Source organism: Dermochelys coriacea, chromosome 23 (genome assembly GCF_009764565.3).
Source record: "Dermochelys coriacea isolate rDerCor1 chromosome 23, rDerCor1.pri.v4, whole genome shotgun sequence".
In the NCBI taxonomy this organism is placed as follows: domain Eukaryota; kingdom Metazoa; phylum Chordata; order Testudines; family Dermochelyidae; genus Dermochelys; species Dermochelys coriacea.
Genome location: NC_050090.1, coordinates 3359156 through 3373577, shown reverse-complemented (window position 1 = coordinate 3373577; position 14422 = coordinate 3359156). Strand labels below are relative to the sequence as shown.

General features: G+C 53.3%; 1 protein-coding gene across 2 annotated transcripts in view; it reads right to left on the bottom strand.

Annotated features, from left to right (window-relative positions):
* The window catches only part of SAMD4B (sterile alpha motif domain containing 4B), a 34233-nt gene extending 21947 nt beyond the window's left edge, over nucleotides 1-12286 (bottom strand). Inside the window, exon 1 of one of the 2 annotated variants that reach the window (XM_038381911.2) lies at nucleotides 12083-12286. The gene's annotated coding sequence lies outside the window, so the exon portion shown is untranslated. Of the gene's footprint in view, nucleotides 1-2; nucleotides 178-12082 lie in introns of those variants that run through there. The other variant, XM_043501093.1, reaches the window with a different exon arrangement.
* Between the last annotated feature and the right edge of the window lie 2136 nt (nucleotides 12287-14422).

Genomic DNA, 14422 nt, shown 5'->3' with positions numbered 1-14422 from the left:
ACCTTAAGCATCAGGCACTGGATATTGGTAGAGCCCGGACAGAGGGCAAGGTAGAGCAGCCGTCTGACCCAGTGCAGCAGGAAGGGGCCAGATGGAATAACAGACCAACCAGGCGAGGCAGGGTAGCGATACAAGGGCAGGGTAACTGATCAGAGAGACCCAACCTGACAATCTGGGCAACCACATTGCTACAGTACCATAAACCCTCTCCTTCCCTCCCCCTGCCCCTAACTGCAAGTTAATCTCTGTTCATTCCACATGCAGCCAACCAACCCAAGCAGGTCCAACTCCTCCCAACCCCAGGGTTGCCCTAACAAGACGTGAAGCGAGATTTGAAAGCAGCACTTTGACAAGTGAGCTAATAGTGAAAATCAAGTCAGGGCTGGCCACTGGTGGAAAAGGATGGTTCGGGGCCAAAGTTTAGGTTTTGTAAAAAGGAGATCTTCTCTCTTCTGCCCTGCCCAATAAGAGAGAAACCTGGAAAGCCAGGGAGAGGAGATTTTTACATTTAAAGTCTTCTCTTGCACCAATTGCTGCCCACGCAGCAGAACTAACAGCATTCAAGAGGCAAAACGGTCCAAGCTGAAGGACGTACATTATAAACACACAGGAGGCCTGCAAAGTCAAAGACCTGGGGCGTATCCACACTACAAAGACTTTGTGGATATAGTTGTGTCCACACCAGGTTTGCTGGCATACCTACATCGGTTAGGGGGGCTGATTTTTATCCCCACACTCCTAGTTAACACAGCTATGCTTGCAAAACACACACACTCCCTCCTATCCTTTTTAAGCTTAAAAAAACCAAGCAGGGAGACTTTCCTGACATTCTTAAAAAGGAATGTTACATCCAGGAAAAGTGAAATGTCTCCTTGGAGGACTCAGGCACGGCTTGTGAGATATCTGCCTTTGGAGAGCCAACACTGGGCTCACTTTAGTTTTCCTTCCAATGGTCTGATTCAGGTGTTACACTAACTAGACATCTCACACACCTAAAGTTCTCCTTCGGGACCTGTGATGGAGGAAGGAGCGGTTAAGGGTGCTAACCTGGGATTTCTGGAGTTCAATACCTCGCTTTGCCAGACTTCCTGCGTGACCTCAGAAGAGGCCCATCTAAATAGCACTGCCCTGCCTCACAAGGGGGGTTGTGAAGATAAATAAGTTAAAGATTGCAAGATGCTTTGATTATATAAAGTGGTTTTCAACCTGTGGTCCACGGACCCCGGAGGGTCTACAAACTACGTCTAAGATTCCCAAAGGGGTCTGCACCTCCATTTGAAATTCTTTAAGGGTCCGCAAATGAAAAAAGGTTGAAAACCACCGATTGATGGTGATGCGGGCAATTCAAGTACCACCGGTCTTTGGAGGGGACCTTTCAGAAGCTATGTTTGCTTTTTGGCACTTCACTCACAGTGGAATCTGTTCTATCTCCTGTTTACAGTCAGTTCCACTTCCTGGTTCTCGTACACAGCAGAAGGCTGCACTGTCGGGTGGTACGCACAGCGGGGGGAAAGTCTAAATCCAAATAAAACCCTCAGTGAAATTCACCTTCCAGTCAAGACACATTTCTAATACACCATTGACTTACAATAAGTCACTTCTGTCAGAAGATATTTTAGCTACTATTAAGGGCATCTAAGATCATGCTCACAGATGAGCAAAAAAAAAAAAAAAAAAAAAAAAAAAAAAAGTCTTTTTGTCCCCAATTTCCTCCATGCATTCGGCAGCACTTTGGGTACTATAATCCTGGGTGTTTCCCCTTTTGTTCCTGTGACTCCTTCTACACAGCCCCAGTGGAAGATTGAAGCATACAGGGTAGGAAATGCAACTGTAAAGCCTCAAAAGAGAACATTTTCAGGGCAAGCGTTAGGACCTACGGTTGCTTTTAACTTTTGCTCTTAAACCAACAGATTTCACATTGCTGGCTCTCTGGAGAGTCACCTGCTCCTGGCATGCAAACAGAATACTGAGGATCAGGACCGCCCAAGAGAGGCAGAGATAAGACAGGAGTAAGAGGGATAGTAGCCATAAGGGGGCTGAAAAGGAAACTGGCTTTCAACGCCTATTTAGCAAACAAACAATCCAAGACCCATTTTCTCCTATCAGGAGATTCCCCCATTAACTCTCTGGCCATCCGGAGATCCATGCAACAGTGGGCTGAGTAGATGGGGATCCCGGGCACAAATCAGCGTCACAAGGGGAACTTAACAACCCTTTGTTGCAGTCTCTTTGTAATCCAGAGGGGCTTATCTAGGAACCCCAAAATTCCTTGCCCCTTTTTGCTCCAAGAGGGGATTAACTAGATTGTGGAGAAAGAACTCCCTCTTAGCAGGATGGGGGGGGGCTCTCTCTCAAAGGCAGGGAAGAAGCACACTAGGTGCAGTGGTGGTGGGGGGGCGGGGGGACATCAGCTCTGCAGCACAGCCATTCTGCAGACACAGCACTTCAGAACTGACAATGCTGAAGACTGTATGAGAGAGAAGCAGCTTTGGCTGAGTGGAAGGACAACAGGTGCTTCATATTCCAGCCACGTAACTGTCTCAGATATTCCCCCCCCCCCATAGCCTAACGGGTGTGGAATTCTCACACAAGACATCTTGAACTCCTGACTCCCACGACTCTGACTTTCCCGTGCTGTTTGCACACCTCGATTTTCTGTCTGAAGCTATAGCTTTCTGAAGCCCAACAAAGCATTCCGACAGCACCTTACGCTGTGTCTAAGAGGGTTTATAGACTGTGTCTGCACCACGGAAGGCATGTTTGCTGCCTCTGTCTGCAGTGGGATTAGCTCTGTCTCTACGTATTTAAAAAACAAAAGGAAAAGCAGAGATGCTTTTCCAACAGAGTCCAGGGGTGATGGACACAGACCAACTGTTGGAGAGAGACATCTGGTTTCCTGATTGGGCCGCTGAAATGGCTGGACCGTGCTCTGACTTGGCAAGGCAGGACATACCATACCAAGAATGCAGCCCTTGGGAGTCATCCAAGGCATCTTGCAGCCTGCCCCCTCTTTAATATGGACAAGGCCCAGTGTACAATGCTGCCACCATGATCACAGTGGGTAGCACAGCCTAGTGCTCAGAGCAAAGGGTCAGGACCCCCACGTCTTCATCCTAGCTCTGCTACAGATTCCTTATCTTCGTTGGCCATTCCATAGCGCTTCTCAGCACCACTGGGCCGTTAGCCCCAGCATCGCAGCCTGGGGGAGACTCTGCCCTTTGACAGCCGCTCCGGCCATTTCAACGGGATGCCTCTCTCTAAACCCCAGCCCCAATTGTGGAGACCCTGCAGCATCACCCCTGCTGTGTGAAAGCCAGGTAGTAATAAATATATCATAAAACCCAGCTCTTATCTACTGCTTTTCATTGGCAGACCTCAGAGAGCTTTACAAAGCAGCACCACCCCCATTTTACAGAGGGAGAAATGGAGGCACGGAGCCAAAGGCTAGTCGCAGGAGAGATGGGAATAGAACCCAGGAGTCCTGACTCCCCATCAGCTGAGTTGAGTCACCCTCATGCCACACTCTCTCCCTCTGCCTCCCCATCCAGTGTGGGGCCTAGCTCAACGGTCTTCTCAGGCTGTCTCATACACTGCCATGCTCAGCACAGGCACTGCAATTAGGCTCAGAGACTAGGACCACCTGTCATCTGGCCTCCTTTGGATCCTGGAGGAAGCATGGCCCAATGGTTAAAGCACCGACTTGGCACTCAGGAGATCAGGGTTCAATTCCCTGCTCTGCTAAAGTCTCTGTGTGACCGTTGGCAAGTGATGTAGTCTGTACAGCTGGGGAAACTGAGGCAGCAATGGGAGACAACAAACATTTAGCACTTTTCCTCACCCGATCTCAAAATGCTTCAAGGGAGGTCAGTTCCGTTATCCCCACCTACAGATGGGGAAACTGAGGCAGAGAGGGAACATGACTTATCCAAGGCCACCCATGGAACCAGGCCTCGAATCCCAGTCCGCTAGGCCCTTCCCTCACAGGTGTGTTAGGAGGATAAATACCCTGAAGATTGTGGGGCATTCAGCTATGGATGCAAGATAGTCTGTAGTCACAGCCTGCAGAAACTGACCTGAGGCAGAGACGACGACCCTATAAAAATAAGAGCAACCAGACACAAGCAGGTAAACCCTAAGATCGCACAGGTACAGTCCACTTCTTTGGAGCAGCGTACCCCTTTCCACGGGTACTCAGCACCTATATATTGCACCAGTCTCTACAGCAATCAAAGACATAATCAATATATCTTGGATCTATACAGAGGAATCTATTGACCCCATTAGTGACCTCAGTGTCTCAATCTAATATATTTATGCCCTCCAAGAAGAGCTCAATTTTATTTTTCGATCATTTCCACAGACTATAAAGGTTTATTTTTTAAGCATTCCCCACCCCATTTAAATGTTCACCGTCTGGGGAAATTGGAGATGTGGGATCAGACATATTTAATGACAGCATATGCTGAGTTCCAAACAGCCAACAGTTTAGAAACTATTAAAACACAAACCGTCAGCCTCACATGTCAAAACACATGAAGGTAAAAAGCCTTTTGCTTGTGACAAGCCTAATTCAAAAGTCTTGATCACTGGATTTTGGACTCCAATAAGTTAGGCAAAGTAAGAGAAATGCTGCCTGCCAATTTCGATCGTCACGGGACAATATTTTCCCTGGGTTTGGGGGTGCAGTGAAATCGATGTTTAGTGACAGTTACCGATAAAAATCTAATCCCTCCAAGCCTGCCTACGAGTGATGTGCTATTATCCCCATGCACCAATAGGGAAACTGAGGCATGGATGAAGCTAAATGACACAGTCACACAGGGAGTCTGTGGGGGAGGTCCTAGGCTAATGCAGTTAAGTGGAAGCAGCGTCTGGACCCTGATGAATGAAGCATCCTTTGTCCCAGTGTTTTCCCCTCTGCCCGTTGGGCTGGCTGCTGTTTCCTGTCAGCATTGCTGGAGGCGGGCAGGTTACAATCGCGCCCTGTGCGCTGCTGTCCATGTGCGCTAGCCACGGCCAAGATGAGGGATGGGGACGGCAGCGAAGAGAGAAGCAGCAATTTTTAAAGTGCGCTGCTGTCAAGCCCTTCTGAAAAGGCGTGTGTCTGAAGAGAGACTGACTGGAAGCTGCTGTCATGGTCTCTCCCCACTGGACGCTATCATTAGAGCCAAACTAAGCAGGCTCCCAGAAGTAAGGAGAACAGGAGCGGTCTTCTGGAGCAATGACGCAGCCCGCTGTAATTACACCTTTGGAGGGAGTGCTGGCCACCAGCGGCCTAAGCTACAAAGGGGACCCAGGAGACACAAGCAGCAATAGATGTCACGCAGCTGAGCAGAGCGATGCAGAGCACACGCCACATCCCCACTGGAGGAAACCAGCGGTTTGCATTTCTACAGCCTCCGGAGACGTGGCCAGCCTGAGAGGTGCCAACCCCCAGCAACTCCCGCTGGAAATCCAGACCCCCAACTCATTCGCGCTTCTCTCCCTGCTGAAGTTGCTCCTAAGGGGCCCCCCTAGTTAGCACCAGAGGCAGTAGGGGATTCAGTGATGCGGACACATCCCATTGGGAATCAGGCGGGCACCTACCCACCACCATGGCAGCTGGTTTGGGGTAGCCCTGGACTGGATCAGAACCAGCGTATAGGAGATCGGAGGCTTCTGTATCTCATCCCGCCAGCTATCTGATTCCTGAGTCTGACCCTCAAATATTAACCTTGTGCAAGCTTCCCCACCAGCTTTAGCTCATCAGTTGCAACTTAGTTCCTAGGCTAGCACAAAGAAAAAGGAGGAATTTCATACCCTCTTCTGTTATCCGTGCCTGAAGATCTATTATCTATGAGCTGGCAACTCCTGCCACTGGCTGACAGTAGTCAGCATCTGGAAATCCGTTCCACACGCTGCCCTCCATCTCCTGCTTTGAAAAGTTACTATTATACCACCTAGCTCTTTTCATCTGTAGACCACAAAGCATTTTAGAGCATTGTGCCTCCATTTCCCCCATAAAGTGACTTGCCCAAGGTCATCCAACAGGGGACAGAATCCAGCTCTCTTGGTTCCCAGTGCAGTGCCCTACCCACTAGGTCACACTGCCTCTCTGAAATGAATGTGATGGTCTCAGACCAGCACCCAACAGGTGGTCACAAAAGCCACCACCACAGACAAGTGACTGATGCCTCAGGAAGACAAGATTTGAATGGACCATGGAGGCCGAGAGCTGGTTTCCCCAGGGCAGGGCTAAGGCACATGAGCAGAAGGGGGCGGCATGTAGGGGGAAGCTCCCCCTACCACTATCAGGGCTATACCTGCTCCACAGATAAACAGATGATTCAGTCTCCAATGGATGTCAGCAGGTTGTAAAGCCAATCCCTCTACTTATATGGCCCCGGTCACTGTGGCATCTGACCACCTCACAATGGACTCATCCTCCCTACATCATGTGAGCTGGGACAGGGCTAGCATGCCCATTTTACAGATGAGGAAACTCAGGCAGAGAGAGACAACTGACGTATGGTCACACAGGATCACTTCAGCAGAGCACGGAACAGGTCCCAGGCTTGCTCCATAACCACTAGGCCATCCTTCCTCTTCAACCGTGCTAAAATACAGTATATAAAACAACCCACTCCCCCCCGCACCTCAAACCCGATCTGGAGATTGCATTACAGGAGCAGCTCGGCTCAGACAGGCTAGTTGAGCCAAAGCGTGCTTCTCCATCCACTTGCTGCTTCAGAAGAGCCTTGGCATTTATCTCATTCAGCAAAGACTTTGAACTCTGAGAAACCAGACCTGTCACCTTCCTCGGCCTATTGGCCCATGTCACCCCTCCCTCTCTGCAGCCTTCCAAAGGCTCCCTCCCGCTCAATCGACTTTAAAACTTGCCCGCAACTGCATTCCAGCCTACGCCGCTGACGGGGCGAGCCCCCACAACAGCGGCCAGGGCTAGCTACAGGGTTTCTTGTGCCTTCCTCTGAAGAAGGGAACATCACCCGGTTTTCCTGGCCGGCACCACCACTTTCAATGCCTCATGGTGTCCACTCCCACCCTACACACAGACACCTTGCCAGTTCCCTGCTGCTTTCCCCATGTTTGACACCATCCGGATATCTTGCTCCTTCATGATACCCATGAGCACCGAGATCAACTGCCAGCAGGAAGGGTTCCCAGCGCTCTCTCAGCATCTCTTTGGGAGCAAGGGGTGTCTTTATCCCATACCTTCTGTAGGACGACACAGTGGTGGTGCTGACCAGAAAGATTTCAGGCTTGGGATTATTCTGGAGATGAGGGAGGTTCTCTTTGTGCTTGGCACAAACCAAAAAAGCATCTTCTCAGAAGGCTTCAGAGCAAGGAAGGACACCAGAAGGCCTCGAAGAGAGGGTGAGAATTTCACCCTCTCCATCTCGGCACATCACAGATGATAGAAGAGCTCTCTCCAAATCACTCATTAGTTCCCTAGGATTCACTTCTCAGCCTTTTGTCCTGACTGGTTTCAAGAGGAACAAGCCATGGGACCGCTACCTCCCCAAGGCCTTGTTTTCATTGATTCTGCCCAGCTGGCCGGAATGGGCAGACAAATTGTCCCACAAGCCACTGTGACACGATTGATAGAGAAGGTTCAGATTAGCGCAGAGCTAAGCATCATGGGGTACGACCTCCCCCAGAAATCGTAGCGCCTCACACATGCGAGGATAGCACCAACACGGTTGCAGTAACTGCAAAATTTTGCAGTGTGGCAGTTCTCAAGCTAGGCCAACTCAAGGGGTCAAATTGCACAGCGAAGACAAGTCCAAAGAGATCTCCCAACAGTGAGACATTTCCCCTTTGCTGAATTTCAGCCCATGCACACACAGGCCACAATTATTGTCTCTTCTTGGGTTCCTCCACACCCCCACCCCATCCTTGGTTACAGTTTATTTTATTCTTCCCTAGGGTGGAGCCCACCTACCTGAGGTTAAAACTCCCTGTGCCCTGTCTCCACTAGGATTGGCTATCCAACCCACGCCTTTCTAGCTGTGAAGACATTGCGTCTACGACACAGCCACGAACTCAACTCTGCTCTCCCGAGCCCCTAGCCCAGATGCCACCGCTGTCCCCAATGTGTACCCCCAATCTCCCCCACACCACCTCTTTTCCGCTCAGTGCTGCCTCCAAGTATATGAGATGCCTGGAGACCTTTGTTACTGGGTAACTGGAAGAACCACACTTGGGTCCTTCTCTAGATCTTGTTATTTCCGGGATCTCCAGGCACATGACCGACATCAAAGCAGCACAGTCCCCTTTGTGAAGTATGAGTGCCCCGCCAGGAGAAAGAGTGAGCTGTGAAGAGTGAGCTGTGAAGCAGGGTGGGATGGAAGAACCAGGAAGGAAGCCAGGAGTATTAACTCCCACCTCCCCTGCTCTTCCCATTAGACCCTGCTCTCAGAGCCAAGGACAGAACCCAGTGAATGTGCTTTGATGAGTGGACAACACCGCATATTAAGAAAGTGATGGAGAACAATGAGAAAACAGTGACAACGTACACATTGCTGGTACAACCTCAGCGTAGGTACCGCAATCAGTTTGTTCATTTCAGTTAAGAGCAAAGAGAAGGGACCAGAGGAGGCCAGCAAACATGATCAAGTGTAGACAGGGGAGATCTGAAAAATGGAAGGAGATACAGGCCTATGGCACAAAGAAAGCTAGGTTTGGTTCTCTCTGTCTATTCGGACCCATAATAGCCCACTCAGAATTTAAAAAAAACAAACAAACAACCAAACAGATTTCTAACTTGTAGAAGGAAAGAAGCTGTTAACATAACTTAACATTAACTGTAGAACTAATTGCCACTTGATAATAAGCAACTGGGTTGGGCACTAAGGTTCCAGAAAGAAAGATCAGACGGTACTAGGAAAGAATTTCAGCTGTACAGGACAAAATCATAAGGACGATCAGCCCTAAAGCATGAGGGCATGAGATGACCAACTGAGGGTGGTCAGGAAGGAAATGCATGTGTGCGTTCCAGAGTGGAATGGGACTCTTAGGAAGGGAGGGTTATGCCACCCTCTGAAACATCCAGTACTGGCTGCTGCAGGAAGCAGGATACCAGACAGACTCACTCAATGGACCATTAGTGGCACATGTCTGGCTTTGCAAGAGGGTTCCAATGGGATGCAAGTATCCCTGCTGGAAACATTTCAGGGATAAGGGGATTTCTGGAGTGAGAGAGTTGGGTTGATGCAAGGCTTGGTGGAAAATATCTCTATAGAAAGGTCTCGGTACAGAGGGAAGGAGAACAGATCTCCTCCATGGGAGGTCCTTAGGGGAATACACATAAGGAGGACAGAAGGCAGTGCAGTCACCCAGCATGACAGAGAAGAGAGACCTCTAGTCAGAGTCTAGCGGAGACAGCTGTGAACATCTCAAGGGAATCAGAGCAAGTAGATGGGAAGTGTTCTGTCTGGTACATAGGAACAGGGAAGAAATTTGTCTAGATGGTTTCCGTGTGCATTTTGAGAGAAGGGGAGAAGAGACACGATCTCTAGCAAGAGCACTCTGGAATCCATGGGGAGAGCGCAGAGACATTAAGAATTATATCCTGGGCAAAAGGAACAAGGGAGGGTATGCTGATAGGTTGCATTTGGGAGGTGGGGGTGGGGTGTCCCAGGTTTAGGGTGCAGTAGCAGATCCCAGGTTGGGGAGAGAGGAGATGTAATACATCCCAGATAAAATGATGGGGTCTAAATTAGCTGTGACCACTCAAGAGAGAGATCTTTGAGTCACTGCGGATAGTTCTCTGAAACCATCCACTCAATGTGCAGCAGCCGTCGAAAAAGAATAGAACGTTGGGAATCATAAGGAAAGGGATGGATAATAAGACAGAAAATACCATGTTGCCTCTATATAAATCCATGGTTCGCCCACATCTTGAATCCTGCGTGCAGATGTGGTTGCTCCATCTCAAAAAAGATATACTGGAATTGGAAAAGGTTCAGAAGAGGACAACAAAAGTGACTGGGGGATGGAATGGCTTCTGTCTGAGGAGAGATTAATAAGATTGGGACTTTTCAGCTTGGAAAAGAGACAACTAAGGGGGGATATGATTGAGGTCTATAAAATCATGGCTGCTATGAAGGAAGTAAATAAGGAAGTGTTATTTACTCCTTCTCATAACACAAGAACTAGGGGTCACCCAATTAAATCAACAGGCAGCAGGTTTAAAACTAACAAGAGGAAGTATTTCTTCACACAATGCACAACCTGTGGAACTCTTTGCCAGAGGATGTTGTGAAGGCCAAGACTAAAACAAGGTTCAAAAAAGAACAAGATAAATTCATGGAGAATAGGTCCAACAATGATTAGCAACCAAGATGGGCAGGGATGGTGTCCCTAGCCTCTGTTTGCCAGAAGCTGGGAATGGGCAACAGGGGACGGATCACTTGATCATTACCTGTTCGATTCATTCCGCCTGGGGCACCTGGCATTGGCCACTGTCAGAGGACAGGATACTGGGCTAGATGGACCTAGATGGACCCTGACCCAGTCGAGCCGTTCTTATGTAATATATGGGAACCCAAATCAGAGTGAGGTAAGGGATCCAGGGAAGGAGAAAGGCTCCTTAAGTGGAATGGGGGCAAAGGGGAACTCTAGATAAGGATGGGGTAGGATGCCTGTTTTGAAAGGGGCAGGCAATGTTTGGTTTGGGGGTCTAGCTGAATTGAGTGTGGAGGATCCCTGGATCACAGATGGTGGAATACAGGAGGTCCCCAGATCAGGGCAGGGTTGCGTGTGCTGGAGGAAAGGGGATTCCCAGACCATAGTGGATTAATGGGTCAGTGCGTGTATGTGGGGGGGGAGTTCATAGGCACCAATTTACCGAGGGGGGGAGAGGCGCTCAACCCCCCCTTCCATCGCAGGCTCCTCCTCCACTCTGCCCTTTCGTCTAAGCCCCCTCTCCCCATCTCTTCCTGCCCCAACTCCTCTTCCTCCGTCCCAGCATCTCCTATATGCCATGGAACAGCTGGAGCACCCATGGAGTTGGTGCCTAAGAGGCAATTGGTTGTAGTGAAGAGAAGGTGGATCCCTGGATCAGGGAGGATGGATTACAGGGGACCCCCGGACCAGGGTGGGGTTGGAAATCTGGGGGGAGGGGCCTTGCAGAGAGGGAAGGATGCTGATTTAGAGGTGGGAGGAATGAAGTACAGGGGGATCCCTGGATCAGGGAAGATGGATTACAGAGGAATCCCTGGATCAGGGTGGGGTTAGAATCTGGGGGGAGGGAGGCTGCAGAGAGGGAAGGAGGCTGGTTTAGGGGTGGGGGGGGTGAAGCCCAGAGGGATCCCCGGAGCAGAGCAGGGTTGGTTGGGACGGAGGAAATGGGGATCCCTAGAGCAGGGCGGGGTTGGAAATCTGCAGAGAGGGAAGGAAGCTGGTTTAGGGGTTGGGGGACAAAATACAGAGGGATCCCCCTCTGGACAAGGGCAGGATTGGTAGGGAAGGAGGATCCCTGGATCAGGGAAGATGGATTACAGGGGAATCCCTGGATCAGGGTGGGGTTACAATCTGGGGGGAGGGAGCCTGCAGAGAGGGAAGGAGACTGGTTTAGGGGTGGGGGGTGAAGCTCAGAGGGATCCCCGGAGCAGGGCGGGGTTGGAAATCTGGGGGGGGAGGGAAGGAGGCTGGTTGGGGGGGAGGGGAGGGGAGGGATGAAGCCCGTAGCAGGGCGGGGTTGGTTGGGAAGGGGGATCCCCGGAGCAGGGCGGAGTTGGAAATCTGGGGGGGAGGGAAGGAGGCTGGCGTGGGGAGGGATGAAGCGCGGGGCGGGGCGGGGCGGGGCGGGAGGACCCCTGGGTGTGGGAGGGGGGCAGAGGTGCCGGGGAGGGGCGAGATGCAGCACGCGGGAGAAGCCAGGATCGGGGCGGTGGGGGAGGGGTCGCTGGCTGGGGGAGGGGCTGAGGGGGGAGGGGCTCCGGGATCGGGGTGGGGGAGGGGCGAGATGAAGCAGAGGGGAGATGCTCGCGTGGGGGGGCCCCCCCCGCTGGAATGGGGGAGGGGCCCGGGCGGGGGTGGGGGTGGGGGGGACGCGGACGCGGACGCGTCCCGCACTCACCGTCTCTGCGGCCCGTCCGGCCCCGGCCTCGGCCCCGCCAGCCTCACACCGAGACGCCCGTACCGTAGCCCACCGCGCAACGCCACCACGCACGGCACGCCACGCGTCAGCGCGCAGCCGCCTCGCCATTGGCTGCGGAAGGTCGACTGGCAGCGGCCGGGACCAACCAGAAGCTCGCGGCTGCCCTCGGTGGGGCGTGGCTTCCCGCGCGCACGACCGCACACATGCGCAACACTCGCCCCGCCTCGGCTTCAGGCTCAGCTTCGGCGCCTCTGACTGGCTTTCAGTCCTGTCACTCCGAGGTTCCACAACCAATAGCCTGGTGGTATCGCGGTGACGTAACAGACTGGGCTGTGGCGTTTGAGTGTCTGCTTGGGCGGAACGAAGACCGCCCCCGCCCCTTTCTCCTCCTCTCCCCTCCCTCCCTCCCTCCGCCCACCCCATCTCCTGCCCTTCCCGCTTCTTCCGCCCCGCCCCTTTCTCCTGCCCTTCCCCTCCTTCCGCCCCGCCCCTTTCTCCTGCCTTTGGCCCCTCCCTCCGCCCCGTTCCGTTCTCCTGCCCTCCCCCTCCTTCTGGCCCTCCCCATCTCCTGCCCTCCCCCTCTTTCCACCCCACCCTTTTCTCCTGCCCTTCCGCCCCGTCCCATCTCCTGCCCCTCCCCCTTTCCTTCCGCCCCTCCCCTTTCTCCTGCCCTTCCCTGTCCTTCCACCCCTCTTCTATCTCCTGCCCTCCCCCTCCTTCCGTCCCACCCCATCTCCTGCCCCTCCCCTTTCTCCTGCCCTTCCCTGTCCTTTCACCCCTCTTCTATCTCCTGCCCTCCCCCTCCTTCCGTCCCACCCCATCTCCTGCCCCTCCCCTTTCTCCTGCCCTTCCCTGTCCTTTCACCCCTCTTCTATCTCCTGCCCTCCCCCTCCTTCCATCCCACCCCATCTCCTGCCCCTCCCCTTTCTCCTGCCCTTCCCTGTCCTTCCACCCCTCTTCTATCTCCTGCCCTCCCCCTCTTTTCGCCCCTCCCCATCTCCTGCCCTCCCCCTCTTTCCACCCCACCCTTTTCTCCTGCCCTTCCGCCCCGTCCCATCTCCTGCCCCTCCCCCTTTCCTTCCGCCCCTCCCCTTTCTCCTGCCCTTCCCTGTCCTTCCACCCCTCTTCTATCTCCTGCCCTCCCCCTCTTTTCGCCCCTCCCCATCTCCTGCCCTTCCCCCTCCTTCCACCCTGCCTCATCTCCTGCCCCTCCCCCTTTCCTTCTGCCCCTCCCCTTTCTCCTGTCCTTCCACCCCTCTTCTATCTCCTGCCCTCCCCCTCTTTCCACCCCACCCTTTTCTCCTGCCCTTCCGCCTCGCCCCTTTCTCCTGCCCGTCCCCATCCTTCTGCCCCGTCCCATCTCCTGCCCCTCCCCCTTTCCTTCCGCCCCTCCCCTTTCTTCTGCCCTCCCCCTCCTTCCGTCCCACCCCATCTCCTGCCCCTCCCCTTTCTCCTGCCCTTCCCTGTCCTTCCACCCCTCTTCTATCTCCTGCCCTCCCCCTCTTTTCGCCCCTCCCCTTTCTCCTGCCCTTCCCCCTCCTTCTGCCCCACCCCATCTCCTGCCCCTCCCCTCCTTCCACCCCCCCTTTTCTCCTGCCCTTCTCCCTCCTTCCGCCCCTCCCCTTTCTCCTGCCCTTCCCTGTCCTTTCACCCCTCTTCTATCTCCTGCCCTCCCCCTCTTTTCGCCCCTCCCCATCTCCTGCCCTTCCCCCTCCTTCCACCCTGCCTCATCTCCTGCCCCTCCCCCTTTCCTTCCGTCCCTCCCCTTTCTCCTGCCCTTCCCTGTCCTTCCACCCCTCTTCTATCTCCTGCCCTCTCCCTCTTTTCGCCCCTCCCCTTTCTCCTGCCCTTCCCCCTCCTTCTGCCCCACCCCATCTCCTGCCCCTCCCCTCCTTCCACCGCCCCTTTTCTCCTGCCCTTCTCCCTCCTTCCGCCCCTCCCCTATCTCCTGCCCCTCCCCCTTTCCTTCTGCCCCTCCTCTTTCTCTTGTCCCTCCCATCCCCTTACTCCTCCCCTCCCAACTCCTCCCCCTCCTGCCCCTCCCTCCCTCTCCCATCCCTTACTCCTCCCCTCCCTCCCTTCCCCCCTCTCCTTCGGCCCCTCCCCTTTCCCCCAACTCCTCCCCCTCCTATCCCCTTACTCCTCCCTTTGCCCTGTGGCACCGTCCTCCCCTCCTCTTTCTTTCTTCCCCTTCCCCAACTCTTCCCTCCCCCCTACCCCATCCCACTCCTTATCCTCCCCTCTCCTGTCTCCCCCTCCTCTCTCCTTTGCCCAACCCAAACGTTCACAAATCACGAGACTGGCTTCAAAATCACGAGA